The 14,797-nt window shown below is 41.1% G+C and overlaps 1 protein-coding gene across 1 annotated transcript in view; it reads left to right on the plus strand.

Annotated features, from left to right (window-relative positions):
- The first annotated feature begins 3,607 nt into the window (after window positions 1-3,607).
- Window positions 3,608-14,797, plus strand: part of CAMK1G (calcium/calmodulin dependent protein kinase IG) — a 62,224-nt gene continuing 51,034 nt past the window's right edge. Inside the window, exon 1 of the mRNA XM_048497437.1 lies at window positions 3,608-3,785. The gene's annotated coding sequence lies outside the window, so the exon portion shown is untranslated. The remainder of the gene's footprint in view (window positions 3,786-14,797) is intronic.

A 14,797-nucleotide genomic window follows, 5' to 3' on the forward strand; every position in this document is an offset into this window, starting at 1 on the left:
AGCTTTGGACTCCCTGGACCAAACTTCACAAATCCTGGGTGGTATCAATAACAGACTCTCCTGATAGTACATCCCAGGTTTGGTGAAGTTTGGTTCAGGGGGTCCAAAGTTATAGACCCTCAAAGGTGTAGCCCCCATCTTCTATTAGCTACCATTGGAAACAATGGAGGATGGGGGCACCATAACTTTGGACCCCCTGAACCAAACCTCACTAAACCAGGGTAGTATCATCAGGAGAGGCCCCCCAAACAATCCCTGAAAGTTTGGTGCTGCTAGCCCAAACAATGCGCCCCCTGCAGGCCAAAAACCGAAAAAGCACTAAAATGTTTTTAAAACCCACAAACGGAGGAGCTGAGCTTCGGACATGAATGGGGGGGGGGGTTCAAACCCGAGGAAACCGCCCCCCCTTACCTACGTCCATGTCCATTAGCATTTCCATTAGTAGTGCGGAAATTTCCTGCCTCCTTTCCTCCCACTACAACTAGTGATTTGCAAGAAATGCTGTTTGTGGGGAACAGGGGACCCTCAGAAATGGCATGAGGGACAAACTGGGAGTCTGCTGCAAAAAAAGGAGAAATTAGTACATTTCTTTTTAGTGGAAAATTGATTCTGGATCCAACCCAATATGGAAATGATTTCTACTGGTCCATCTAGCCCCCATGTTGTAACTGGCAGATCTCCAGGATCTCAGACAGGTGTTTCCTAACAAGTATTACTAGAAATCATTTAACTTGAAGTCCTAGTGATTAAACCTAGGGTCTTTTCCATGCAAATAATGTGTCTTGACCCATGGCCTCTCCCTCAATTAGTTAAAGATCATGTGCATTCTACAGTCTTGTAGCCTCTTATGTTTAGTATGCATGGAACAGTTGCAGAATTTGGTATTAATGTACATCAAAGTGTTGGAACCCACACAGTACCTTTCAAAATCTAGCTGGACAGTGCCCCATCCCATTTCATCCACTCAATTTTAGAAAGAAAATTTGCTTTCTGTATGTGCCCACATTTCCCATATTCCCCTTTCAAATTAAAAGGCTTCTTCACAAATCATGATTTTTTAGTGGACAGTGGACAGAATTTGACTTTGAAGATTCATGGAGAAGGCCCTCAAACTGGAGGACTGATATGCAGACTGTTTTGTTTTCATTGACCAAATTTGAAATCCCTATGCAATCTTTAGTACTGACTTTTCTTATTGTTTTATTGGTCTTCTATTCTACAAGTGGGGACCTGTCTGGAATGCCAGGAATTCTGCAGTTGCCCACCAAGATCCATGAAGGGATTCCATTGCTTAAAGCTACAGCACTCCTTCTGTGAGGTTTTTTAAATGTATTTTTAAAGATTTTAGATTTTTCTACAAACCTTGGTTCTTTTTCAGGTTTGAGGAAAGATCTGTCTTGCCCATTCAAAGCTCCAGTAACTGGATTTAAGGGCCAACTTGGTTATTAGAATATAAGATACTGTTTTTTATTAGTATCAAAAAAGATGGGTATGAACTCAGCTTACTATAAAAAAAGTAGGTTAACGCTGTTCTCATTATTTTAGTCTTCAACATCTTCCATATTCAATCTTTGTGTCAGTTTTATCACTGGCTAAGGATCTTTATGCATGCAGTACTTTCCCCAAGACTTTTTGTTCCACAGTGGGGTCTCCCTGTGTTTGTTTGTTTACTTGTGTGGAAGTGCCCATCTGATTCCTCCAAGGCCAGTCGCCATTTTGTTTTCTTCCTGCTTCCAGTTTGGGTGGTTGTTTGCTGCCTTTTTCGTTTCTCCTCTTTTTTCTTTTTTTCATGTTGTATTAATGATCAATTGCTCCTGCAAGCATGAAAAAAACAATTACAGCCCTATTAGTCTGCCACAAATGCCAGTGGAGGAGTGGATAGAACTGCTCCTGCATGGGCAGGGGAAGGCAGGGAGGAATGGGAAACCTGGACAAAGCCAAATGCATACTGGTCTGCTTTTCTTTACCTGTGCAGGGAGGGGGAAACTCACAATTTGCCCACTTTTGTAAACCATGTGGCTTTTCTGATCTGCAGTGCAGGGAGCTCAGGAGGGGGAAAATGTGTGCACAATCAAGAATCTGACATAAAGGGAATGTACGCTCAATGAGAGGCAGTCCATAAGTGCATAAATGTGCACTCAGTGTGGCATCCCAGGAAATCTCATCTGGCAAGCATACCTATGGCAGGCTCTTTCTTGAAAGTTAAAGGAACCACACTGTCTTTCTGATGAATGTGAGGGACCTGGTTGGTTTTGAGATATGAACACAGCTCATCATAATAATTGCCATTTTGACAGCTATTAGTAAATGCAATATTTTCCATTTGACATAAGGTTTAACATACTGGCATGGCTAGAACAGTTTCTTAATGCTGCTGCTTCAGAGCAAGTTAGAAGTAAACATAAATCATTGAATCTCAGCAGATACATACATAAAAATGCTGCACAAATCTCCCCACTATGAAAATGAGTGGGAAAGAGCAGCCATAGAGGATTGATAGTGCTCAGTATCAGCCTCTAGAGGGCAGTATTTGTTCACTCATCAAAGTAGCCATGGCTGACATCTTGCTGGTGGGAAGTGAATTTCAATAACAAAATTCATCTTTCTTCACTTATTGCTCTGAGACAATGGGATGATGTACAAACTAAAGTGCAATTTATGTTTGCATTAAATGGAAATAGAACCCAGGCAGCTGGATCCTTAAAGAAATGTCATACATATAGCAAAGTAATTATCAAGTAAATCTGCACAACCATATGAGGTTCATTGCAAAGCACAGCAGCTTGTGCTGATTTTAAAAAGTGATCTAATTATAATAGTGATTGACTCTGAACATGTTCAGAATACATTTCCTTCACCACTAAGTTACAGCAACCTGTCCTTATTTGTCTGGAATTAAGGCCAAAAGGTATGACTAAGGGGATGGCTTGAACTCTTGTACCTCATTTTATAATTTTTTGCATACTGTAAGATATGCATCACTGCTAAATTCTCCACTCACTTCTCTATCCTACACCATGTCCTCTTCTTTGGAAGTGTGGCATACTTCAGTTTGAGTTGCACATAACTGATTGGCAAAGGCCCTTCTTTTGAAGGGTGGGCAAGTAATCTGGACAGTGACCCCACTGCAAAATAAAAACATACGAAGAGCCCCCTTGGATCAGACCAATGGTCTCTCAAGTCCAATATTATGTGTCTCACAGAGGGCAATCAAATCCCTGAAAAAGACCACAAGCTAGATGTGCTGGAAAGTTTCACCCTCAACATCCCTTCAAACGTAGGGACTGTGGGCAGTGCGGTGTGCATTTGCTACAGAGAAAAGGATTATGGTGGAGTTTTGGCATGTAGTGTAGAACAGCATAGCATTTCCCTACCTGTCAAGCCATTGTTTTTGCCACAGTAGCTGACTCATGATCAGGCAGCAAGTATAGTTCAACAAGCTAATGGGCTCCCATTGAAAACTGGATTGTGAACCATCTAAATCTTCCTGGCATGCAGGAATGTAAATCAGTGTCAGTTGCTATGTTCCTTTGAGTATGCTACTGACAGGTTCTCTGGAGTGTAAAATACACTTTCATTACTGTTTGAGAGACACCCACACAGAAGTGCATTCTCATATTCTTTCACTCCCCTTTAAGAGCTGCCTAACTACTATCTCCTGAAAGGAGCCTCCAGCATTCCTCCCCTTTAATCTCAGTTTATTGTTAGCACAGTGCTTGCCTTTAATCCCTGCAGAGCCGAACAGGAGAATCAGAGAACAGAAGTTGCTTCACTTGGGTCTTGGGGTAAGCTGATCTTGTTTCCTTGTCTGTCATTTGTCTTTTCTGCTGATCTTGTCCAAAGTGCAACCTGAACAATCAATTTTCTCTTTTAGCTCCTATTTCATTTCATGGTTTCATTCTAAAAATACAGTGGAGGAAATTTTGTAGCTTGGTCTAGTACTCTTCTAGTTCTGACAGTTTTTGTCTTGGAGCATGACAGCATGATAGAGGGAGAGTTATCTTTACTTTGCAAACATTAATCTGAAAACAAACAGTAAAAGTGATTTGGAATGACCTTTACATTGATCTAAGTTAATGAATTCATTAGTATCAGTAGTGTTGTCTGATGACTTCTGTAAGTGTTACATTGTTTTCTTTTAAGCATTTCATTGCTGAGAATATACTATAGTTTTTTTCTGAGCTTTTCTTTAAGCTAATGATTATGACTGTCAGAATTTGAGTGCCATCTTGTGTTTATGGTGATGAGTTATCTTATATCACTAAATTATATGAAGAAAATTGTTTGCAAATACATATATCTTCTATTTCTTTCTCCCTGAAGTTTGAAATTGTAAGAGAGTAAACCAAAAAACCCTCCATGATTTTTGCTTTCCTGTTGATCTTAACTTTATCTTTCAACTAACAACCCATCCTGTCTGCAGTGTTATTAATGGATCCATTCAGAAACAGACTATCTGTAGATGCATCTGCTGCTGCTATAGGATGTAAAACAGAACACATTTTCTTGGGGAAATATTTACTCAAGGTTATAACATCATTCATTAGATTGCAGTTTGTGACAGCGCATTCTTTGAATCAAAGTGTATGAAGCAACAGTTTGATTCACTTATTTAGTTGGGGGGGGGGGATACTCATCAAGCACAGTAACTTCTTGCCCTTTTATAATAGGAGTCTCACCTGAAACACTGAAGGGTCCGTTGTTTAATCATTCTGCATGCTGTTATTCTTGGGGGAATTATGGTGCTATATAAAATAACAATAACAAGTGGGCCTCCCAAAAAACCTGCATGAGCAGCTATCCCATTCCCTCCTCCTTTGCTTCCTCCTCCTTTGCTTCCTCCCCTCTTTGCCTGCTTCTCTCATTCTTGCTCCCTCCGGCCACCCCTTTTTTAAAATCTCTCTCTCCTCCATACCTGTCACCTTCTCTCTCTTTTTGCTACTACCCCATCACTCTCTCTTTCTGCCCCCTCATCACCCTCCCAGCCTTCCATCTGCTTCCTCTCCCCCTCCCACTGCAGTAGCGGTGGTGGCGGAACTCTCTGTCACCCACCTGCTTCCTTCCCCCACAGCAGTAGTGGTGGCAGCAAACCTCCAGAATCACAACAGTTACAGAGTTACAGAGATCAGTCCCCCCCCCCTAACTCCAGGTGGGGAAATTCCTGGAGATGTGCGAGTGAAGCCTTGGAAGAGAAGCAACCTCAGCAGGGTATAAGGCCATAATGTCCACCCTCCAAAGCAGCAGTTTTCTTCAGGGGAACTGATTTGGAGTTCAGTTGTAATTCTGGGTTATCTCTAATTCTCAACTGGGGGTTGGCAACCCTAGCCCACGGAAGAAATGGCTGCTTTGGAGGGTGGACGTTATGGCATTATACCCTCCTCATCCCCCCCCCCCCCCCGGCTCCATCCATCAAATCTCTAGGAATTTCCCAACTTGGAACTGGCAGCCCTAGCTCCTTCCCACCCAACAGCCCACCTACCTTTATCTTCTTCTCTGTCTTAAGCTGCCCAACTCCCTCCCCCCACCCCACCTTTACCCTTGAAAACTACAGTCTTTCTCCACAGTGGGGATCAAAACAGTTTACATTATTCCCCTGTCCTCCTTTTTATCCTCACCACAATCCTGTAAGATACCTTTGGCTGAAAGTATGTGACTGGTCCAAAATCTCCCAGTGAGGTTCCACTGTAAGATGGGGATGCTAACTTGGGTCTCATAGACCCTGCTCTGAAACTCTTAACTGCTACTCCACTCTGGCTTTCATAGGGGGGAATACTGTTGAAGAGTAGCAAGCGGCCAGGCCTAGTTGAGTCATGGAAGTCAGGTAGTTTCAAGTCACCCAGAGATTGTTTCTGGGCCCAGTGGGTGCCAACCTACAGCTGTAACCTGGAGATCCCCTGGAGCTTCAGACAACAAAGAGATGTCCCCCTGGAGAAAACGGTTGCTTTGGAGGGTGCACTAAATGGCATTATATCCAACTGAGGCATTATATCCTTCCTGACCACACTCCTCCACAAAATCTAGATTTAAGCATCCAAATATTTGGCCCTCTTCACTGTTGGAATGTAAGAGAAGTGGATGCCCCCAAAACTTGCAGAATCTCCCCTGCCATTGCAGTACCAGGCCTCCCCCCCCCCCACACCCCCATCCAGCTCACTCAGGAGCTTGTCCAGAACCATTTTAGGCAAGTGCAGCAAGGCTTCCTCCCCCCAATTCCACTGTCTTGGTAGCTCATACAAAGCTGAAGGCCCATGAAATTTGGAGAGGGGTGGTGGTATCATATCTCTCCTACACATTCACCTTCTGGCCTGGCTACAGCCAAATGGACCTGCAGGGGCAGAGCAAGGGGGAACTGCACCCGGGGTGCAAGCATGCCCTGCGCCCCGCCGTAGCACCACCCACCACCTCTCTGGAACACCCCCAGAATGCCCTGGAATGCCCCTGCCATGCCCCCTCCACAGCCTGGACACACCCTCGCCCCAGGGCGTGGCCAGAGCATCACCACCACCACCCCACCAATGCCACTGTGGACCTGTCAATGGCTCTTGGGCTCCACCTTCACAGCAACATGATGGCTGTGCATCCTGCACCAACTGGACTGGCTGGGGTTGGAGTCAGCCACTACTGGTAGAGGCATTATCTGAGCACGAACAGAGATCACTTTTAAAAAAATCAGTGGGATTTAAAACCCCTGTTTTTGTTTTTAAATTCCTGATTTTTCTGCAGACCAAGGGGGTTCCCCAAGTCTGCAGAGACATCTGTTTGGGGTAAGTTTGCCCCCCATCTGCAGATTTTCATATCTGGAGGCAGGGGGGACTCTTCAGAATTAGTTATATAGTTATTATAATAATATGATTGTCATTAAAATAATTTGGTATATTTTTATTCCCCTGCCCTTCTTCTAAAGAGCACATGACAATATCTACTGTTTTTTTCCCTTCTATTTTTCACAACAATCCAAAAGTTGTTTAGGTGAGGGAGGAAGGAAGGAGAGGGAGAGGGAGAACGACTTCCCCAAACTTCATAGCAAAGTAGGGATGTGAACTTGAGTCTTCCATATCCTAGCCCAGTACACTAACTACTGCAGAATATTGGCCCTTTCTGCTCAACACAAATAAAGCGTTTTCAGGCAGGAATCGAAACATTTCCTCCATTCGGTTCTGCATGGTTTTCAGCTCAAAAAATTTATTTCCTGCCTGAAAACATTTTATTTGCATGCTGTTCCCTAGCGATTCTTTTTGAAAACATTTTGACAGCATTTTCACTTTCACTGCACTTTTACTGCCAGCCATCTGACACTGAATTTCCATCAATTTTTTCAATTATTATTTCAGGAGGTCATGTCTACATAGCTAGGTAGACATGATATAGACATAGACATGGCCCATAGAGAATTGTAGCATGAGGCTTTGACACTTCATAGCTACAAATCTAACAAGAAGCTTTTACAAATGGAATAAGCACAAAATGAGGGCCAGGAAGCGTTTTTGAGGGAGGGAGTGCGGACAAACAGGGGGTTTTGACGACGTTTTGAAATATTTACAAAACATTTTCAGGGGCTTGTGCAGTAAGGGCCATTGGATCTCCACATAATATCATATAATGAGTAAAATATTTACCTTCATAGTGTTCTTTAAAGTTAAGTTAAGAGTACTTGTATGGGGGTTTTGTACAGTGCTGGGATCCAAAAATTTTAATAACAGGTTCCGATGGTGGTGGGATTCAAACAGTGGCGCCGCTGCACAAACGCACCTCCAGTTCCTATTGGGCAGGGAGGTTGCTTTAGTAACCCCTTCTCGGCACTCAGAAAAAATTAGTAACCACTTCTAGAGAAGTGGTGAGAACTGGTTGGATCCCACCTCTGGTTTTGTACCAAACTCCAGCTAAAGAACAGACACTTTATTTTGTGATCGCTACTTAATGGTTATGAGATACACAATATAATGCTTTTTTTTTTGCTCTGACACCTAGGAATCAGAGGTAATGTTTCCCTTCTTTCTCTCATTTCCATTTTTTCTCTATTATTATTGTGGTGGTGATGTTTATTATCATTATTATCAGTAATAATTTGTGCTTTTTAGAATCCAAAGATTTTCACAAATAGTATCTCTGATCCTCATAACATCCTTTTAAGGTAGGCTAGCACTGTTATCCACAAATGAAGATACATGAAACACTGTAGACAAGAGATAATATGGCTGAGTGAGAGCTTGAAGCAGATGGAGTGCATGTTCACAGTTGCGTACAATCTTGCTAGCAGTTATGCGAAGTTGCCATAACATCATGAGCAAAGAAGCGATGAGCATTTTGTTTGCTGTCTGTAAAAAGTATGATCATATACAAGGAGGTTATAAAGAATTGAATCAGAATCTAATCCTGAGTAAGGGGTTCAGGGTTTGTCACACCAAGCAGAAATCATAAGGTCTGAACTGAGGTCACAAATGTGTTGGCTGGAAGACAGACAGAAGAATCTTAGGATTTTGACAGTATATGTACTACTTACTAATTCCTAGATAGTGTTTCATTAACAAAATAAATGGAAATGTCATGCAGGTCACTTTAAATAAATAGGATTTGCAGTGTAATGCTATGCTAAATTATTCCAAGTCTATGTCACTGGGAATTTTTGCATAGGATTGCAGTCAGTTTTTGATATGTGTTTTTTGGGATTGATATGGATCTATTGTATGTTGCTTAGTATCCAAATTCATATCCATGATGTGGTTGGAAATTGCATGATACAGCAGCTGTCCTGAAGCCAAGCTGACATAGGCTTGGGCAGTGCCTAGATATCTTCTGGGAACCCAGGAATGTTCCCTTAACCTCCATGTGGGAAGACTGATCAGTTTTGGGCTGGGTGAGTTCTTTTGTCTGAAAAGACCTTTGCATTTTCAGTAAATTGAATCAAAACATTTAAAAATAAAATTCCTTCATCCTTACATTACAAAGGATATACCTCAGGAAACATCATTAGAAAGCATCAGAAATGGAGTGCTTAAGGAAAGGGGGGGTCATATACACAGATCTCCCCCACACGCACCATCTATTGAAAATGGGATGAAAAAGGCATTGTTTTCCAAGGTGTGAGCCCTCATCCCGTTATCATTCAAAGATTTCTGTAGAGTTTCAGTAATCTACCAAACCTTTCTGACCCTAGCCAATGTCAAAACAAATGAAATGTATGTGCATGTCCTTGGAGTTGGTGCCTCTGCCTCCCATTACCTTAAAACTGCTTTCTGACTTTAATCAGGAGGACTGGATGTTGCTGAACAGCAGTATGAATATAGCAGCACAATTGCAAATGAAATGCCAGCAGAAAATGGAGGTTCTCACATATCCCCTGATGCTATCCCATACCACCATATGTTTATTCAGCACTGGAAAGAGTGCTCATGGGACTTTTCTATTGCATGCACAATCTCTTAATTAACCCCCTAATTACATTTGTTTGCAATTTCTCTTATTCCATACTTTGGTGATCACAGTGGATTCTCAGTTGCTCTTGCTTGCCTTCATTGTTCATTTCAGCGGCTTAATCAAATTGGCTTAACTTTCACATGGTGCCCATGTGAGCTCATTGCTTACCAAGGGAAGCATGCTCAAGAGAAGAGATGTATAGCTACATACATTTACCTGATGCTGTTTATCAAAGTTTTATGTGAAGTGTCCCAGAAGGAATGGATTTGACCCTTCCCAGTTCAATTCAACTTATCCAGAGAAGGAATATATTGAATAGAAGTAGTCTGCTCTGGTGGCAGTTGTAGTTCTAGAACGTCCCCCTTACTTATTCAAATGTTTATAATTTGCCTTTTGATCGACAGGCAGTTCGGAATAATCTCACTAAAAACCAATTATACAGCAACAAAAACTAATCAGATTGGCAAAATTAGCATGAGTCTTTCTCTATCCTTAATCATGTTGCAGTTCAGGGCCTATTTGTGTTTGTTTGGGTTTTTCACTTCAGTAGCACTGGCATTATCCAGTGGAGATAGGCAACCAAATGGAAATTTATTTATTTATTTACTACGTTTATACCCCCCTTTCCCCAATGGGGACCCAAAGCTGTTGCTATCATTGCCTTCTTCCTCATTGTATCCTCCCAACAACCTTTTGAAATAGATTAGGCTGACTGTAACTGGCCCAAGATCACCCAGTGAGTTTCCATGGCAGAGCCAGGACTCATTATATACAAAATATTTCTATTACACTGTACTCAGAACATTTATAACAATTTAAAATTGTGGAAATTCCATGGAAATATAAATATAAATCCAAGAGTAGCATCTCGAATAATACAATCCCCCACAATAATACAACCCCCCACATAAATTGTTACAAAGATTGATCTGATAGCATGTAAGCTGTTGCCAAGACTGAACTAACACATTTCGACCAAATGTCTTTTTTAGAGGTCAAAATTATATATGTATATATATGACAAATCATATATTAGTCCAAAAATAACCAAACTGGTAGTAAGAGTTGTATGTAAGTCTCCAGTCAAGTGTAGGTTTTATAATTACTGCAAATAGCAGTCTCTAATTTAGGAATTCATATTCAAAGTAGTGGACGATGCAACCAGGAGACTGACTATTTTAGATCTGCTCCTAACCAACAGTGATAACCTGATTAATGGGGTGAAAGCGGTAGGGTCCTTAGGTGGGAGTGACCATATTCTCCTGGAGTTCATTACACAATGGAAAGGGGATGCCAAGTCTAGTTTTTCTTTTGGGAAAAAACTGAAATGGATCAGAAGATGCAGAAGGGGAAATTCCTCACAGAATAAATAAAGAGCTAGTACAGGAATACCTGAATACTTTAGATGAATTCAAATCTCCAGGCTCTGATGAACTACATCCTAGGGCCATGGTGGTGAACCTTTGGCACTCCAGATGTTATGGACTACAATTCCCATCAGCCCCTTCCAGCATGGCCAACTGGCCATGCTGGTAGGGGCTGATGGGAATTGTAGTCCATAACATCTGGAGTGCCAAAGGTTCGCCACCACTGTCCTAGGGTATTAAAAGAACTGGTAGAAGTATTCTCAGAACCACTTGCTATAATCTTTGAGAACTCCTGAAGAACAGGAGAAATTCCAGTGGACTGGAGGAGAGCTAATGTTGTCTCCATCTTCAAAAGGGGGGGGGGAGGACCCAAACAGCTACTGCCCAGTCAGCTTGACATCAATACCAGGAAAGATTCTAGAGCAGATCATTAAGGAAACAGTCTGTAAGCACTTGGAAGGGAGTAATGTGATCACTGAAAATCAACATGAGTTTTTCAAAAACAAGTGTTGCCAGACTAATCTTATCTCTTTTTTTGATAGAGTGACAAACTTGGTAGATGAAGGGAATGCTGTGGACATAGCATACCTTGATTTTAGTAAGGCCTTGATTTTAGAAAGGCCCCGTTATATTCTTGCAAGTAAGCTGGAAAGATGTAATCTAGGCAATGCAACTGTTAGATGGATTTGGAATTAGGGTGTTGTGGGTTTTCCGGGTTGTATGGCCATGTTCCAGTAGCAAGTAGGATTTGTAATTGGTTGACTGGCCAAACACAAAGAGTGTTCATCAATGGCTCATTTTCATCCTGGAGAGAAGTGCGTAGTGGGTTCTGTCCTGGGTTCTGTCCTGGGCCCAGTGCTACTCAATATTTTTATCAATGACCTAGATAATGAAATATAGGCATATTAATCAAATTTGTAGATGATACCAAATTAGGAGGGGTAACTAATACCCTGGAGGACAGGGGCAGGATTCAGAATGATCTGAACAGATTAGACAGCTGGACCAAAACTACAAAATGAATTTCAACAGAGATAAATGTAAGATTCTTCACTTTGGCAAAAAAAATTAAATGCACAGATATTGGATGGGGAAAACTTGGGTTGGCAACAGTACATGTGAAAGGGATCTGGGAGTCTTAGTAGACCACAAACTGACCATGAGTCAGCAGTGTAATATGGCAGCCAAGAAAGCCAATGCAGTTCTGGGATGCATCAATGAGAGTATCGTGTCTAGATCAAGGGAAATACCACTCTATTCTGCATTGGTCAGACCTCATCTAGAGTACTGTGTTCAGTTCTGGACAATTTAAGAAGGATATTGACAAGCTGGAACATGTCCAGAGGAGGGCAAGCAAAATGGTAAAAGATCTGGAATCCATGCCCTATGAAGAGAAGAGGGAGCTGGGGATGTTTAGTCTGGAGAATCAAAGTGGGGACATGATAGCTATGTTTAAATATTGGAAGGGATGTCATGTCAAAGAGGGAGCAAGCTTGTTTTCTGCTGCCTCAGAGACTAGGCCATGGAGTAATGGATTCAAGGTGCAGGAAAAGAGATTCCACTTAAACATTAGGAAGAACTTTCTGGCTGTCAGGGCTGTTCGACAGTGGAATTCACTGTCTTGGAGAGTGGTTGGGTCTCCTTCTTTGGAGTATTTAAGCAGAGGCTGGATGAACATATGTCAGGAGTGCTTTGATTGTGTGTTCCTGCAAGGTTGGACTTCCAACTCTATGATTCTAGTGTCAGAGTACTACCAACCTATCCCTACCTAATCAACTTTTACAATGTAGGTGTATGTTAATGCTGAGTCAAATAATGAATTCCTTGTTTGTCTACAACCCTTTCCACCGGTTTGGTTATTTTTGCATTATTGTAATATAGGATTTGTAAAAAAAATGTTGGTGTTATTGGAGTCACTGATCTTTATAAGTGCTTTAACAGATAAAGACTTCTCAATTTCCTTTGATGATGCATGTTTAATTTTTGATTACTCAAAATTAGTGGTCTAAGGAACTAAGCAAAATGGGCTATATTTTCTGGATTTGCATGCAGAGAAGTGAATCTTGTTCAGAAGTGTACTCAAATACAAAATTTTAATCTGTGTTATAGACGTTTTGAACATAGATCATTTGAAGCTATAAAACAACTTGAGAGCCAGAATCTAAAAAGCCAGACTCTAACAAAGAATGTGCATACTGCACTCAGCAGGAGGAGAGGTGTGAAACTTGTCTTAAGACAAAATAACCCTGGAGCTTATTGACACTGATGTGTGTGGGTCACCATCAGAAACCATATACTTTTTCATATTTGTAGATGATTTTTGAAAATATACTATGGCATATTTCCTCAGACATAAAAGTGAAATTCTGAGTAAATTTAAAGCTTACCCTGCATTAGTCATCCACAGATTCCAAAGGACCCCAGTAGCCTTATGCTCAGACAATGGGGGAGAATATTCCTCAAATGAAAGGAAAACATTATTGACTGAATATGTAATTGAACATGGAACTGAACATCAATTGACTATTCCATTTTGTCTGGAAATGTGAAGAAGGCATTTTCATAGGATATGCTCAGGGGTGCAGAGGAAACAGAATCCTTCTACGTAAGACTGGTGAATTAAAGATATGTAATGCAATTTATGTTGATGAAAGGGAGAAAGCAGATTCCACTGATTTCACCTTAGGAATGCAAAATCAAGTGCAGCAACCATGTCATGGATAGTTCACTTGAATGTCTGAATGGCATGAACAATACACTTGAAGCACCTGAGGGTGACAGCACCATGGACAGCACACATTGAGTATCTGCAGAGTCTGTTCAACCAGAAGGCATTGCAAGCCCCAGGCATTCCAGCAGAACAAACATGGGCATACCACCTTTGAGGTATGCTTGTCTTGCAAAGGAAACAATGGTTCCAGAGCACTTCACATGGGAGGACATTGCCAGAATACCTGCTAGAGAAGCAGAGACGGGAGAAATGCCACAGAAGAAGACACTGAAGTATTAACTCAAAACAAAACATTGGCACTTATCAAACTACCACCTGGAAAGAAGGCAGTAGTATATAAGTAGGTCTTCAAGACGAGGCATGATGCAGAAGAGGAAGTGGAAAGATACAAAGCAAGATTGATTGCAAAAGACTACTCTCAAAAATCTGGAGAAGGCTACAATGAAACCTTTTCACCAGTGGTCAGACATACTTCTGTGAGATTACTCTTTAGCATTGCAGCTGCAAGAAAGATGCAAGTTCAGCACTTAGACATAAAGACTGCCTTCCAATATGTAGAAATAAAGGAAGAAGTCTGCATAAAACAACCACCAAGATTTGAACAACACGAGGACAAACATTTTGTGTGCAAACTGCAGAAGAGCATTTATGGATTAATTAATTAATTAACGGACTACTTATGGATTGGACTGATACTCTCACATCTAATATCCTGCTTCTTCTCAGAAGTTAGTTGCAGAGGTTCTTCCTAGCTAGCAAGATAACAGCATGCTATTTTTTCCTCTTTCATGTACTAAATGTAGTTCCTAATAAATATTTACATTTTACCTTTTTGTTTTCCTTGTTAGTCTTTCTTATTTTCTCTCTCTTATCTTCTCCCTTTTTTATCTTTTTTATTTTTCAATAACAAGTGGATCAACATTACGTGTATTATATGAAATCATAAATACAGATCCATTCTAATTATTTTAAAATATCCTAATTGTTATTACTGTTAACTTACTTTTCTTTTTCTTTTAGCTTTTTTTACAACATAAAAATTATTTGAAAAAAGAGAGAATGCTTGCCCACTCTTCTAGAACATAATAGGTAGTCACATCCCATGAGAATCTGACTTACAAAACAGAGACCATTTGAAGTGAATAAAAAATGTAGTCCCCAACAAGTCAACATAGCCCTTCCCTAGCTGGCCAACTTCCATTCCTAGCTTCTGCTGCATTGCATTATAGCAACATGACCAGCCCATTTATGCCAAGACAAGATCATTCCATGCCACTCACAGGAG

This window comes from Sphaerodactylus townsendi, linkage group LG05 (assembly GCF_021028975.2).
Source record: "Sphaerodactylus townsendi isolate TG3544 linkage group LG05, MPM_Stown_v2.3, whole genome shotgun sequence".
Classification (NCBI taxonomy): Eukaryota; Metazoa; Chordata; class Lepidosauria; order Squamata; family Sphaerodactylidae; genus Sphaerodactylus; species Sphaerodactylus townsendi.